This window comes from Balaenoptera borealis, assembly GCF_965194805.1.
Source record: "Balaenoptera borealis genome assembly, chromosome: 4".
Lineage (NCBI taxonomy): Eukaryota > Metazoa > Chordata > Mammalia > Artiodactyla > Balaenopteridae > Balaenoptera > Balaenoptera borealis.
In genome coordinates this window covers 47,825,907-47,841,221 of record NC_138861.1, presented here as the reverse complement: position 1 = coordinate 47,841,221, position 15,315 = coordinate 47,825,907, and the positions used below count along the sequence as shown (strand labels likewise).

The following is a 15,315-nucleotide window of genomic DNA, read 5'->3' as shown; positions in this document are numbered from 1 at the left end:
GGTGCTATCCAGTTCCTGGACTATACCATAATTTCAGGTTCCTCTCATCTTACCTCCCTCCTTGCTGGTCTGTATTCCATGGTCTTACCTCCCTTCCCCCTTCCCCACCCTTGTTATTCACCTGGGTTGAGGCAAGGCACAACCAGGAACCACTCTGGTTGAAAGCTTTCTTTTGCCACCTAAGCAGTTGGACATTTGGGGACCACACAACCCAGGTCAATACCTTCACTTTAAATTCATGGTGACAGACTTCACATAGACGTTTGGTTTTGGAATCCCACTGTTTCCTACTGACCGGTTTTCCCACTCCTTGAGATGATTATTTTCTATCTTGTACTCTCTCCTCAAACTTTTGCGCCTGCTCCTGCACACCCACTCTCAAGGTGATGCACTCACTTCATACTTCATTGTGAAAATACGTTGCCTGAGAAGACAGAAACCATCAAACTTCAACTTCCTCATCTTCCTGACACCAAAACCACAAATCTGGCTATTTGGACTCTCATTTTTTTCTTTCTTCCATCTGGTTACAACAGGGTAAACCTCTCTCCTCATGTCATTTAAAAAAAAAAAGATTGACATGTATGGTACAATAAAACTGAAGAAGTTATTATTTCTTAGTTGTGTGAGATTTCTCTATATATGCTTCTAATTGAAAAAGGAAACCATCTTTTTCTTCTTTTCTTTCTATTTAAACAAAGTTTTAGTAGAATTGGATTATTTGGGTTATTTATTTCTGTGGTGACTGGGTAATTATCATAGACTGCAGTATTGGGTTATAGGCATGGAATATTCTAATCCATCAAGAATCTGGATTTGTTGCACTAAAACTTTCTATAGCTATAATATGCTGAGTTAAAAAATTCTTGGACTGCAAGTTTCTGCAGAAGAGCCAAGGTGTCTGGGTATTACATGTAATGTTATTAGGGGAATATCTAAAAGTTCTTCGAATATGGAAACAATATAATTCAGTTGAGCTTTTGTCTTTTAAGAAAAAATTCTTGTGGAATGTAGCAGAGTCAGCAGAAGTTGTTCAAAATAAACTTCCTAAGAAGAGACTTCTCTTAACTATTCCATTTAATATGGGTTTCCAATGATTCTAGCTATAATTTCATTTTATTTTCAGGTTATCAGATTTTTTTTTTTTGCCTTGTTTTGATCATAGGAGTTGTGCAACACTGAGATAATAGTGTCCAAGGACTTCTAAAACTGGAGTTCAGCCCTAAGACAGCCTTAAAATAAATATACAAACAAATGAACAATGGCACAACCATGAGGAAAAAAAGTAAAGGAAAAATCAGCTCAAAAGGAGAAGGCTAGAGATACATTGCTAATAAACGAACTTAGAGAACCAATGATTTGCCCATCAGGTATTGTTACCTTCAATTAAGTGTCCATTCTACTCATCAGGCTGGGTTGGATTTGTGGTCGTGTTCCTGAGGTAGGGGGGAGGTTCTTCACTTTAAGATAGTTAGAGTTCTGATGATGCTGCTAATGGTAGAGAAAGCTCTCTGAACTTGCATACGTTGGAGCCAATTCCAGTATACCTGGGTGGACGATTCCCCCCTCCAAAAATTAGAAGAATTCTAAGAATTTGACATTTTAGGGGACAACACAATAATTAAGACACATGGTTTCGTATGCAAGTATATAGAATGGCATGTTAAAGTTGACATAAAATAGAAGAACTCTATTATCTAAAGTAGAAAAATAAGCTCCCTTAACAGAACAAGACAAAAGGGACTTAATTTAAGCAGAGATAAATTAAAACCATTAACATGAACTCATCATCTGTTCTTCTTAGCAGATTATTGCTGTTAGCACAGTAATTGGAGAAGTGTGTTCCCTGATGTCATTCAACCTCCTTCCAGCAGTCATGTAAACAGTAAACAGTATGTAAAATACATTCCAGTGCCCTAATTTGTTTGTTTTTTTTTTCTCCACTATTGTTCTCTTTTAAAAAGAACCATGAGTTTTCAAAATATCTGATCCTGTGTCTTGCAGCAGGAAAAGTCAAGTTGAGCCTGCAAATTTCTTTTTCCAGAAAGCAAAGACACTTCCAGAGGCACCTGCGGTTCATTGGGTAAGGAGGCCAGCCAGAAGAGAGGGAAGCAACAAGCACCATCAGTTACCATGCATCCTAATTACCATGTTGTTCCCTAAGATTTTGAATTCTTACAATTATTTTATTTTTTGATCTTCAGTCCAGGCATTCTGGAATTGCTTCCAACATATGCAGGTCCAGAAGAGCCTTCCTCAGGAACAAAATCACAAATCTAACATAGGCAGCCAGTATGATGAGTGGAATCAATAGACACGTAATTAAAGATAATAGCATCAGATAAGCAAATTATTGGTTCCCCAAGTTATTTCTCTTGAACAATCCTTCTGTAACCTTCTGCTTTTGAACTGATTTTTCTTTATGTACATGCTACTGTTAGTTTATTCATCTATTTTAAGGCAGTTTTAGGTCTGAGTTCCAATTCCATAAGCTAAGTTTAGTAGAAGAACCTTGACTCTGCTGATAGTTAAAAAGACCAAGGTAACACACAGCATGCTACAAGATCATTGCAATGTAGTCATATTTCCAATATCGTCTACAAAAAAAGGCTGAGGACAGAACAATCCAAATTATGTGATTTTTTTAACCTCCAGGTTAAACCTACAAATGTGAGCTTCTTTCCTTAAGGGGATAAAAATGTGTAAAATGGATGGAAATGAACAGAAAACTAGCTAAGACACTATGTATATTTATTGATAAGCCAAAGATTGACTCTAACTCTGGTAAAACCAAACTCAACGTAGCTCTTGGTCAGAAAACTAAGACACCATTAAACTGAGAAAAATTTGTTAGAGAATGGAAAAGCAAATCTAAATAAAAGATAAGGAGAAAAAGTTAAACATAATGTAAATCCAAAAGAGATCCTTTTGCAAAAAAAGAGAAAATTTAGCAATTATGTCAAATAAATAAATTTAGGAATTAGTGGTAGAACAAGCTAAATGATAGGAATAAAACTGACAGTAAAACATTTGAGTATGAATATAGTATTTTAGAAATAAATGTACTTAACTACTGAGCAAAAACAGTGAGAAAACAGAAATACAATGAGGCTTACTGCAGAGAAGTCACTCTGAGCTTCCTAAGCCCGCCTAGAACCACATTCCTGGAGCCTCTGTGAGCTGGTCCCCGCAGCCCTGTGGGCCAACCACAGGGAACCTGGTGTGGAGAGGAGGGAGGGAAGCCAGCAGTTCTTCATAACTGCTGGAGCTAAAAGCCGAAGAAAGAAAGAAAAGAGAAAATCTAGTCTTGAACATGTGAACGTGATAAAAATCAGAAACATAAAAATATTTGGGGCTTCCCTGGTGGCGCAGTGGTTGAGAATCTGCCTGCCAATGCAGGGGACACGGGTTCGAGCCCTGGTCTGGGAAGATCCCACATGCCATGGAGCAACTGGGCCCGTGAGCCACAACTACTGAGCCTGCGCATCTGGAGCCTGTGCTCCGCAACGAGAGGCCGCGATAATGAGAGGCCTGCGCACCGCGATGAAGAGTGGCCCCTGCTTGCCGCAACTAGAGAAAGCCCTCGCACAGAAACAAAGACCCAACACAGCCAAAAATAATTATAAAAAAGAAATTAATTAAAAAAAAATGTTTATTCTGAAGTCTGGCTGCAGAGTGTCGACACCTTCACTCCATTTAGCGTCACACTGAGGCAGTGGTCCGTCACAATGATTCTCCAAATGTTAAGACTCAGTTCAATTTAATTCTGTCTTTTCCATGTAATTCTAACCATTCTTTTCATTTTTATAACTAGTATAACACACATATTATCACATGAATATTAAATACCTAAGAGAAGTAATTTTTATAAACAATTGGTTGATAAAATGCATATTTAAAATCAATCTGTGTATGGCTCCCACCCTCCTCCTTGACAATAAAGTCCCACTTGTCCATGCTGTATTTGGAGTTGAGTTCAACCTCTCTCCCCCACTGTAAAATCCCACTGTAGTGGTACCCATACCTATCACAATGGTCCTGAATAAAATCTACCTTAACATAAAAAAAATAAATAAAATAAAATCAATCTGTGTAAATTAGTCACCATATTGTATTTTAGAAAGTACGTTTTTCTCCCAGTTATTTTGGGGGGTTTGGTTTACCTGAACAATGCTCTAAGCCTCCACTCTGCCTGTGTAGGTGGTCTGAGGCAGACTACTGAAAGCACAGGTGAAGGTAAACTTCATAGCAATTAGTAGGCTCTGTTCTCATTTGAACGAGTACAAACCAAATATCACTGCTCCAATTCACTGATCTCTGGCTGGATTTCTTGCATAAAAAATAATAACAGAAGGCAATTAAACACATGAACAGACTGAGTAAAATTGTAGTGTGTTAACCCTGAAAGAGAATACACCTAAATGCCATTCTCGTGATTGTGCCATTTCATTACACGTCTGCTCTCAAAAGGTATTGCAGGTGTGTGTCTTGCAGAAAAACTGGTTTAATTTCATAAACATACATAAGCTATCTATGTATATATAAATTTCAAGAATACAGTCATGAAATTGAGGCATCTTTTCATTCTTCTTCTAATTAGGGTACTTTTTCCTTTTGTATTATTCTTGGTTGATGATTACTGAGTAAACTCAACAGAGATTTTGCTATTTGTTTAACTGAGATAACATTGATTTATAACATTATGCGAGGGTCACATGTACAACATTATATATCTACTTCTGTATACCGTATAGCATGCTCACACCAAAAATTTAGTTTCCATGCATCACCATACAGTTAATCCCCTTCACCCATTTCACCCTCCTGCCAACCGCTTCCCCTCTGGTAATCACTACTCTGTTCTCTGTATCTACATGTTTATTTTTGTTTTGTTTGATTTGTTCATTTATTTTGTTTTTGTTTGTTTATTAGCTTTTTATATTCCACATATAAGTGAGATCATACAGTATTGGTCTTTCTCTGACTTATTTCATTTCACATATATCCTCAAGGTCCATACATGTTGTCACAAATGGAAGGATTTCATCTTTTTATGACTGAGTAATATCCTATTGTGTATATATACCACATCTTCTTTATCAAGATTTTACTATTTTTAATTATTACATAAACAATTTACCTAGCTTTAAAAGCCAGGAAAATCAGGGTTGTAGACCAGTCATATGATCATGTATATTTTATTTTTTTTATTTTTTTATTTTTTAAATTTTTTAATTTTTTTTAAAAGTGGAAATTTTTTTAAATTTATTTATTTATTTTATTTTTGGCTGTGTTGGGTCTTCGTTTCTGTGCGAGGGCTTTCTCTAGTTGTGGCAAGCGGGGGCCACTCTTCATCGCGGTGCGCGGGCCTCTCACTATCGCGGCCTCTCTTGTTACAGAGCACAGGCTCCAGACTCGCAGGCTCAGTAGTTGTGGCTCACAGGCCTAGTTGCTCCACGGCATGTGGGATCTTCCCAGACCAGGGCTTGAACCCGCGTCCCCTGCATTAGCAGGCAGATTCTCAACCACTGCGCCACCAGGGAAGCCCATCATGTATATTTTAACAACTAAGTTGTATGAAAGCTAAGAGGCTTGGGACCTTGAAGGCTCAGAAGGACAGAGACCCAGTGCAAGTACAGTTGGAAGCCTGGGCAGAGCCTGGACAGGACTGAGTTTCCCAACGCACCCAGCCTCAGTGCTTTACACCCATCTAGATTCTGAAATTTATTTTTCAGAAATAAAATGGGACTAAAGGAACATATGTCCCCTCTCCCACCTCTTATGCAGAAGACTGGCAAATATTATGTGGCGTACACTTCAATTTTAAATGTTGTAAACAGGAAAGTCTATAATTTTAGTTGTTGTTGTTTTTTCTTATCCAACCAAGATTTTAGTTTTTCAAACAAACCAAAATACGCTTACCTCTGCCCACTACTGGTCTACTTCATATGGGTTTCCATTTATACAACTGTTTTACTGAACTGGTATATTTTGTCAACACATCAGTAAAGATCTTAAAGCACATATTTTACTTTAATCCTTTGTAGAGTAACCATGTGCTTTAATATGATTATCAAGGTTGTAATAAATCTAGCCTCAAAAAAAAAAAATAGAGGATTCTCTGTATGTTTATATTTCTTTTTCCAGATACTTTCTGTTTGGAAGTAGATGTTGTCTGGAGACAACATACAGAGAAATTAAGAGGTAAGGATAGTAAGGGGATAATGAGGTATTCTATATTTGGAAAAATGACTTTTTTCTTTTAAGATAGAGTTTTGAAAGAGCGTATTGTTTCAGGGAAGAACTAAGATCACCTGGAATCTGAAGAGCTGCTATGAATAGATTATCCAGAACTATTTTATTTGCCAAGTTGATGCGATTTCTCTTTTTCCCCTGGGCTATTTTCATCCCAATTCTTTACTTTTTCTTTTTGGTAAAAGAAGATTTTCTTCTTCAGGCATAGAACACTCATTTTGTTATTTTGAACTATCAGAAACTTGGTTTATAGGAATAATAATTCAAAAGTTTTCATTAAGATGTTTTGTTGGGGTGTGGGGAATGTTGCCCAAATATGTGATAAAGGCAAATATTTACAGTGAACAAATTACATATATTTTTATGATGCAAACATTTAACTTGATATTTCTACTCCCCAGACTCTGAGCAAGTAAAAGCATATTCAGAATGCGTGAATGTAAGCATTTATAGTTAGTGATAATTAGCATATTTATAGTAACGTCACTCCACTTATAAAGATCTAGGTTTTACCAACCATTTGCGTCACCATGCACACCCATCAGCCCTAGCCCTCCTATCCAAGGCAGACCCAGAACCAATGGAAAATCAAATTTGACCATTCCAAGGTTCTTAAAAAGCAGTGGATTCTGTATTTCTAAAAAATCTAAACTACATGTTTTGGTTTTCTTAATGCCCTTATGATCACTCAATCCACATCTTTTTACTGCAACACATTTAGAGCTGTTTTTTAGAGGTGGTTATAGTTTTTCTAAGGGTTTAAAATGAGATTAAACACCTCTGACTCCATTCAACGCCGCTGCTTCTGCCTTTTTTCTGCCCAAGATCACCACCACACCGCCTTTCGTACTTGCTTAATATTTATGATATGCCAAGAGCTATATAAAAGACAAAATATCTTCCCTTGGGATAGCAACTTAAAGAACCACATTACTTTCATCTTACTGTGGGTGTTTGGGGAGCATTTTTCTCTAACAAGGATTTATGTATTATGGTATCCATCTGAGCATGGAAAATTTTATGAGTATACTAGACAAGCTAATTGTGAAAGGGCTGGTGAGCAAGGGCTGTTGCTCCCATCTGCAGTGCTGGACTTGAGTCTGGTAAGACACTGGCAGAAACGAGACAAAGGGAAGGTGAAAGGGCCATGGAAGGAGGACGGAAAAGGGCAAAAAACTGACGTCCACGAGTGAGAAGGAAAAAGCAACCCTTCACAGCTGAGAGCGGGCCTGATCCTACCAGTTGGCCTTGGGGTTGACAGCGCTCACCGCTGGCCCTGCTGCTCTGTTGAGCCCATGCAGGCTGCCAGAGCACCAACACTGGGGTGAGGGGGCTCGGCGTCCATGATGCAGGGAAAAAGGCACAAGACCACTCTGTAATCGTGTCTGAGCTCAACAACAAACAAGGTCACTGTGAAATCATAAAACTGGTCAAATGCCCTCTGTCCCAGCAGAGTAATTACTGGTTCTTTACCAGTTGCAACTTTAGCCCCTCCTCCTTTCTCCTGCCTCCTAGACAAAAATGATTATGATACCCCATCATAGAATTGCTCTTACTTCCAGACAATACCCAATCCGTGGCAAATGCCTGCTTTTTGAGCCTTCCCCCAAAACGTGTCACAGAAGCCAAATTCCCATAAAAATCCCTTCTAACTCTTTCTTGATGAGAGACCCCATAGTTTCCCGCAGTGTGTGCTCTCCATGGTTGCAATGAGCCCAGCCAATAAACCCCAATTCGTTTGACTGCAGGTGTATTACTGGTGGTTTTTGGTGGCAGTGCATGAACAAGAAGCAGGCTCAGATTTAAAATTTCTAAATATTTCATTTTCAAAATGTGTCAGAATCACTTGAGCCTGTTTCTTAAAAATGAAGATTCCTGGGTTCAATCCTACATCACCTGAGCCTCAGCTGAAGCCCAGGATCTGCATTTCACAAGCTCCCCAGGTGATTCTTATGTGCATGAAAGAGTGCAAATAATTCCATCTTTTTCCACGTGTGTTGAAGAACAGTCCATCCAAGTAAAGCCAGCAGGGGACTGTGCACCTCATCCATATGGGTACCTCTCCTTGGGAGGTCACTTCCAAAGCCTCGCAAGCTTAAAAATACAATTTTGTAAATACAGTTGATCCTCATTATTTGCAGATTCCACATCTGTGAATTCCCTTACTTGCTAAAATTCATTTGTAACTCCCAAATCCATACTTGTGGCCCTTTGAGGTCATTTACAGACTTGTGCAGAACCTCGAAAAATCTGAATGGCACACGTTCCCAGCCAAGGTGGAAGCAGGTGCTCCCCGCCTTGTTCCAGCTCCTATGGTGAGAGGACCACAAGGTGCAGGTGGTAAGGCAGGGTCGCGCACAAGGCTGCCGTGCTGGGGCCAGTTGGAGGGGCCTTGAATCCGTACTCTGGCATCTGTTAGTGATGCAGCCTCGGGCAAGTCACCTAAGGCTTCTGAACCTTTGGTCCTCTCTCTCTGTTTCTGTCTCTCTGTGTTTGTGTGTGTGTCTCTCAATTTTGTTTTTATTGTGATGAAATAGATATAACACATTTTAACCATTTTAAAGTATACAATTCTGTGGTATTAAGTATTAACATTCACAATGTTCTACGATCATGATTGCCATCCATTTCCAGACCTTTTTCATCACCCTAAACAGAAGCTCTGTATCCATTAAACAATAACATCCATCTCCTTCTGCCCCCAGCCCCTGGTAACTTCTATTTTACTTTCTGTCTCTATAAATTTGCCTATTCTAGCAAACTTATATAAGTAAAATTATAAAAACAGTTGTCCTTTTGTGTCTGGTTTGTTTCACTTAGCATAATATTTTCAGATTTCATCCACATTGTATGTATGAGAATACATATGTATGTATGTATCAGAATTTCATTCCTCCTTACAGACAAATAATATTCCATTGTACATATGTACCACATTTTGTTTATCCATTCACATGGACATTTGAGCTGTTTCCACCTTTTGCATATTGTGAATAACACTACCATGAACACTCACATACAAGTATATGTTTGAGTACCTGTTTTCCTATACACCTAGGAGCGGAATTACTGGGTCATACCATACTTCTATGTTTAACTTCTTGAGGAACCGCCAAACTGTTTGCTACAGCAGCTGCAACATTTTACAATCTCACCAGCAGTGCACAAAGTTTCCATTTTCTCCACATCCTTACCAACACTTATTTCTCCCTCCCCTTTTTAAAAAAATAATCGCCATCCTAATGGGTGCAAAGTAGTTTTCTTTTTTGTAAAATTAAGAAAATAGGATCTACTAGGGTGAGTTGTTTTCAGATTTGAAGATTGTAATTGGTGATATATATATATATATATATATATATATATATATATAATTATATATATATAAATAATTTGCTTCCATACTCTCTCAAAGCATACTACCCTTTTAGCCCTGTGATACACCCACCAACCCAGAAGCTCTTTGAACTCCTTGTTCAATAATTTTTATAGAGCTCAATCTCTAATGCCTCCTCCTTCCCTCCCCTAGATCTGTGGGTGGGCCCCATAGCTCCAACCCTCTAATCACTTGGTCCTTCTGGTGACCAGCCTCATCTTAAGGCTATCTAAGATCCCCATCCTAAGTCACTTCATTAACATGAACTCATGTGTGCTCTGAAAGGACTCCTAGTGAATACCTAAAGACACTCCCATCACTCAGGAAATCCCAAGGGTTTTAGGGGCTCTGTGCCAGGAACCAGGGACAAAAGACCTAATATTTCTTATACCACAACCTCAAAACTGATCCAATGTTTGGGATTTTCAAATTTTCTCCCATCCCCAATTCCTTCCTTTGTACCTCAGTGTATACAAAAGGATGTAGGAAAGAAGGAAAACTAACATTTATTGAGTTGCCTACTCTGTGTGCTAAATAAGTATTATTGGGGTTCAGGACACACTACCCCAAAATATGGCATTTTGGTATATTAAATATCTTAAGCTCAAGGAGCTTGAGAAAATGGTAGGAGCAGGAAGGTCACTCTGAAACACTCCTCACCTTCTGTCCTGAAAGCAGAAGATAAATCTCCCCTGTGAAATGTACCCTCCCTGTACCAGGAAGGTGGAAGACATCCTTATCACCAGACAGGGAATTTAGGGCCAAGAAGTCTGTGTAAACAAACCTGTTACTTCTTCAACATTATGCTTCTCCTAGGCCAAACCCCTTTTTCTTGTCAATTCTTCACAGATTTATTGTTTCTTTGTCTAAATGGTATAAAATCTTCCTGCTTTGGTCACTTCTTTGAGTCTCATATCTTTGTGGGGCTCCTGTAAATATACATGAAATTCAATTTGCTTTTTTTCTGTTAATCTGCCTTTTTACTATAGAGGGGTCTAGAAGGGTAAAGGGAAAATTATTTTTCCTCCCCTACAGTATTCACTGTCTGTTTTCATATGTGCTATTTCATTTCATTTAACCCTTCCTTGTTCTGTTTATTCCCCTTTATCCTCATTTTCTACACCTATTCTCCACCCTCCTCCCATATCCCCACAACTTTTCTAGTGTGTTTAAGGTATACCCTTCTATTTGTATGAGATTATGTGTTTTGCATGTATGTATTTTTTTATTCACATAATAGTAAGTGTGATATATCTCATTCTGTTTCCTGCTGTTTGTAGTCAGCACTGGTTGTTGGGATCATCCTCACTGCTACTTGTTCTCTGGTCCTTTCCTTCTAACTGCTGTACTTCAAGCTATGTATCCACCTTAGTTTGCTGATCTCTTCCTCCAGTGACAGATACTCAGATGGCTTCCAACCACCTCATCACCATCGCTACTGCAATGAGAGCAGTTATACACGCTCCCTCACAGAACGTGTGAGAATGTCTGTGGGGTATATACCCAGGAGGGAGACTGTTGGGCCACCGATTATTAGTGTACTTACGTTAACTAAATACTCCAGGTACGATTCTGAAGATTGATTAACATCCCATCCATAGTGCATGAGTGAGTGCTTTTTTATCCTACAACCTCTTCAGATCACCATTCCCAGATCACTAGGAAGAAAGGAAACTCAGAATTTCTGTGCCTTGCTTTTTAAATTTTCTTAACCATGTTTTTTAATGATCAAAAGTTTTAAATTATGATGAAGAGCAGAAGCAAGAAGAACTACAATCCTGCAGCCTGTGGAACAAAAACCACATTCACTGAAAGACGGACAAGATGAAAAGGCAGAGGGCTATGTACCAGATGAAGGAACAAGATAAAACCCCAGAAAAACAACTAAATGAAGTGGAGATAGGTAACCTTCCAGATAAAGAGTTCAGAATAATGATAGTGAAGATGATCCAGGACCTCGGAATAAGAATGGAGGCAAAGATTGAGAAGATGAAAGAAATGTTTAACAAAGACCTAGAAGAATTAAAGAACAAACAAACAGAGATGACCAATACAATAACTGAAATGAAAACTACACTAGAAGGAATCAATAGCAGAATAACTGAGGCAGAAGAACCGATAAGTGACCTGGAAGACAGAATGGTGGAATTCACTGCTGCAGAACAGAATAAAGAAAAAAGAATGAAAAAGAAATGAAGACAGCCTAAGACACCTCTGGGACAACATTAAACACAACAACATTCGCATTATAGGGGTCCGAGAAGGAGAAGAGAGAAAGAAAGGACTGAGAAAATATTTGAAGAGATTATAGTCAAAAACTTCCCTAACATGGGAAAGGAAATAGCCACCCAAGTCCAGGAAACGCAGAGAGTCCCATACAGGATAAACCCAAGGAGACACACGCTGAGTCACATAGTAATCAAATTAGCAAAAATTAAATACAAACAAAAATTATTGAAAGCAGGAAGGGAAAAATGACAAATAACATACAAGGGAACTCCCATAAGGTTAAGAGCTGATTTCTCAGCAGAAACTCTACAGGCCAGAAGGGAGTGGCATGATATACTTAAAGTGATGAAAGGGAAGAACGTACAACCAAGATTACTCTACCCGGCAAGAATCTCATTCAGATTCGATGGAGAAATCAAAAGCTTTACAGACAAGCAAAACCTAAGAGAATTCAGCACCACCCTACCAGCTCTACAACAAAAGCTAATGGAACTTCTCTAAGTGGGAAACACAAGGAAGAAAAGGACCTACAAAAGCAAACCCAAAAAGATTAAGAAAATGGTAATAGGAACATGCATATTGATAATTACCTTAAGTGTGAATGGATTAAATGCTCCAACCAAAAGACACAGGCTTGCTGAATGGATACAAAAATAAGACCCATATATATGCTGTCTACAAGAGATCCACTTCAGACTTAGGGACACATACAGACTGAAAATGAGGGGATGGAAAAAGATATTCCATGCAAATGGAAATCAAAAGAAAGCTGGAGTAGCAATACTCAAATCAGATAAAATAGACTTTAAAATAAAGAATGTTATGAGAGACAAGGAAGGACACTACGAAATGATCAAGGGATCAATCCAAGAAGAAGATATAACAATTATAAATCTATATGCACCCAATATAAGAGCACCTCAATACATAAGGCAACTGCTAACAGCTCTAAAAGAGGAAAACGACAGCAACACAATAATAGTGGGGGACTTTAACACCACACTTACACCAATGGACAGATCATCCAAAATGAAAATAAATAAGGAAACAGAAGCTTTAAATGACACAATAGACCAGATAGATTTAATTGATATTTATAGGACATTCCATCCAAAAACAGCAGATTACACTTTCTTCTCAAATGTGCATGGAACACTCTCCAGGATATATCACATCTTGGGTCACAAATCAAGCCTCAGTAAATTTAAGAAAATTGAAGTCATATGAAGCATCTTTTCTGACCACAACGCTATGAGATTAGAAATGAATTACAGGGGAAAAAACGTAAAAATTACAAACAAGTGGAGGCTAAACAATATGTTACTAAATAACCAAGAGATCACTGAAGAAATCAAAAAATACCTAGAGACAAATGACAATGAAAACATGACAATCCAAAACCTATGGGATGCAGCAAAAGCAGTTCTAAGAGGGAAGTTTATAGCTATACAAGCCTACCTCAAGAAACAAGAAAAATCTCAAATAAACAATCTAACCTTACACCTAAAGGAACTAGAGGAAGAAGAACAGACAAAACCCAAACTTAGCAGAAGGAAAGAAATCATAAAGATCAGAGCAGAAATAAATGAAATAGAAACAAAGAAAACAATAGCAAAGATCAATAAAACTAAAAGCTGGTTCTTTGAGAAGATAAACAAAATTAATAAACCATTAGCCAGACTCATCAAGAAAAAGAGGGAGAGGACTCAAATCAATAAAATTAGAAATGAAAAAGGAGAAGTTACAACAGACACCACAGAAATACAAAGCATCCTAAAAGACTACTACAAGCAACTCTATGCCAATAAAATGGACAGCCTGGAAGAAATGGACAAATTCTTAGAAAGGTATAACCTTCCAAGACTGAACCAGGAAGAAACAGAAAATATGAACAGACCAATCACAAGTAATGAAATTGAAACTGTGATTAAAAATCTTCCAACAAACAAAAGTCCAGGACCAGATGGCTTCACAGGTGAATTCTATCAAACATTTAGAGAAGAGCTAACACACATCCTTCTCAAACTCTTCCAAAAAATTGCAGAGGAAGGAACACTCCCAAACTCATTCTATGAGGCCACCATCACCCAGATACCAAAACCAGACAAAGATACTACAAAAAAAGAAAATTACAGACCAATATCACTGATGAATATAGATGCAAATATCAACAAAATACTAGCAAACAGAATCCAACAACACTTTAAAAGGATCATACACCATGATCAAGTGAGATTTATCCCAGGGATGCAAGGATTCTTCAAAATATGCAAATCAATCAATGTGATACACCATATTAACAAATTGAAGAATAAATACCATATGATCATCTCAAGAGATGCAGAAAAAGCTTTTGACAAAACTCAACACCTATTTATGATAAAAACTCTCCAGAAAGTGGGCATAGAGGGAACCTACCTCAACACAATAAAGGCCATATACGGCAAACCCACAGCAAACATCATTCTCAATGGTGAAAAACTGAAAGCATTTCCTCTAAGATCAGGAACAAGACAAGGATGTCCACTCTCACCGCTATTATTCAACATAGTTTTGGAAGTCCTAGCCTCAGCAATCAGAGAAGGAAAGGAAATAAAAGGAATACAAATTGCAAAAGAAGAAGTAAAACTGTCACTGTTTGCAGATGACATGATACTATACATAGAGAATCCTAAAGATGCCACCATAAAACTACTAGAGTTAATCAATGAATTTGGAAGTTGCAGGATACAAAATTAATGCACAGAAATCTCTTGCATTCCTATACACTAATGATGAAAAATCTGAAAGAGAAATTAAGGAAACACTCCCATTTACCATTGCAACAAAAAGAATAAAATACCTAGGAATAAACCTACCTAGGGAGACAAAAGACCTGTATGCAGAAAACTATAAGACACTGATGAAGGAAATTAAAGATGATACCAACAGATGGAGAGATATACCATGTTCTTGGATTGGAAGAAGCAATATTGTGAAAATGACTATACTACCCAAAGCAATCTACAGATTCAATGCAATCCCTATCAAATTACCAATTGCATTTTTTACGGAACTAAAACAAAAAGTCTTAAAATTTTTATGGAGACACAAAAGACCCCAAATTGCCAAAGCAGTCTTGAGGGAAAAAAACAGAGCTGGAGGAATTAGACTCCCTGACTTCAGACTATACTACAAAGCTACAGCAATCAAGACAATATGGTACTGGCACAAAAACAGAAACATAGATCAATGGAACAAGATAGAAAGCCCAGAGGTAAACCCACTCACCTATGGTCAACTAATCTATGACAAAGGAGGCAAGGATATACAATGGAGAAAAGACAGTCTCTTCAATAAGTGGTGCTGGGAAAACTGGACAGCTACATATAAAAGAATGAAATTAGAACACTCCTTAACACCATACACAAAAATAAACTCAAAATGGATTTGAGACCTAAATGTAAGACCAGACACTA

At 37.9% G+C, this 15,315-nt stretch overlaps 1 long non-coding RNA gene across 1 annotated transcript in view; it reads right to left on the bottom strand.

The window, feature by feature from the left end:
• Positions 1 to 15,315, bottom strand: part of LOC309628314 — an 882,984-nt gene that overhangs the window by 221,653 nt on the left and 646,016 nt on the right. The window lies entirely within an intron of this gene.